Source organism: Seriola dumerili, unplaced genomic scaffold (assembly GCF_002260705.1).
Source record: "Seriola dumerili isolate Sdu_G_001 unplaced genomic scaffold, Sdu_1.0 BDQW01000432.1, whole genome shotgun sequence".
In the NCBI taxonomy this organism is placed as follows: Eukaryota; Metazoa; Chordata; class Actinopteri; order Carangiformes; family Carangidae; genus Seriola; species Seriola dumerili.
In genome coordinates this window covers 3106762-3108381 of record NW_019174687.1, presented here as the reverse complement: position 1 = coordinate 3108381, position 1620 = coordinate 3106762, and positions in this window count along the sequence as shown.

Genomic DNA, 1620 nt, shown 5'->3' with positions numbered 1-1620 from the left:
TATTATTTTATTTTACTATATATTTATATATTTTAATGATTTTTGTCTTTATTTTTAACATATGCTGCCAAGAGGATTGCTGCCGAACTTAATTTCATTGTGTTTTTAACCCAATCATAATAATAATAATTATAATAATAACTTTTTTTATAAAGCACTTTTCTTAACAAAGCTGCTGCTTCACAGAAAAATAAAACCAGGTAAAAGAGACTGAGCACAGTAAAACAGTAGAACAGCATAAATTAAAACTATAATCCAACATTATGCAAAAGGATCTGACGACAGGTTAAGAGAGGCAATTCATTATGTAAGAACAATAATTAGGGACAAACCAGAATAAAACACATATCAAACATTACCGAGGACCTCAGACAGAGAAAGGCATTTTAAGAAGAGATTTAAAAGAAGTTAATGAGTTACAGTGTCAGTTCCAGAGTGTGGGGGCTCTAAGAGCAAAAGCAAAACTCGGACTGTGTGTAGAAGCCCATTCTCCTAATATTTCACTCCAACTGTTTAAAACTGGTGCAAAATCAAGCGCTCAAAATGTGTTGCTAGCGATCCGTCATTGCTACACCTTATGTGGGGGTACAACAAAATCAACCTGCTGCTTAGAATCTAAAAACAAGTATCGGCTGTTCCTGCTGTACCATCCTGTAAAGACTGATCAATGAAGCGATCAATACCATCAATCTTTTACCTCGCCAGATAGATTACAAGCCTTATGATAGTCATCATTATTAAAACAATGGTTGCTGCTGTTGTTACTAAATAATACACATTTATAGTAATATAAACAGGTGACGCACCTTAGACTGCACCATGTAAAGGTGATGGCCTGGTGGGCGGGGCGACGCTGAAACGGTTATGTGACACACTGACACACAAATGAAACGTTGCATTTCCTGAGCCTCATCCTCAAACAGGACACAGCTTTTTAATGAAGTCTCAAAACAGCCAAAATCAGGAGGAAAAACAGACCTTCAAAATATATCAAGACAAAGAGGAGAAGGAGCCACAAGTGACAGAACAGCTACAGACCCAAATCAACGACAGAGCGCTGACATGCAACTGCAGCATCTGACAAATATGATTCATCCATATGTGACTATTACTACAAGCAAGAGAATAGATCTTAGAGCTTTGAGAGAAAGAAATAAAATGTCATTATTTCAACAGAATGACATGGAGCATCAGAGATGGAGCAGGGGGCAGTTGGGAAAATTAAACCGATTTTTATTTAACCGACAAAAGAAAAGTCTAAATCAGTTTCTTTAGAAGAAACCACAATTTCTACCGCTGTTTTTTTTTTTTTATTATTCCACATTGTTTTCCAAACCTTAGAAACACGACATCATTTTCATAAATAGTCCAGGACAACACAGTGTTTGTACGAGTCTAAATCAAATCACAGTGTAGACTATAGTGATGATGTCAGAATTTGACAGAAATTTTCAGTGTGTCTTCCACGCCCATCCAGCTTTGGGAAAAAAAAAAAAATCACCAGATTCCATTTCCACAAATTGGCCAGATGTTCCAGAGGTGTACTCAGCTGTTCTCTGTAGTTTCAGTCACTTCCTGTGAGGATGAACGGCTCTTTGTGTCTCTCTGCTTCCTCTCTGG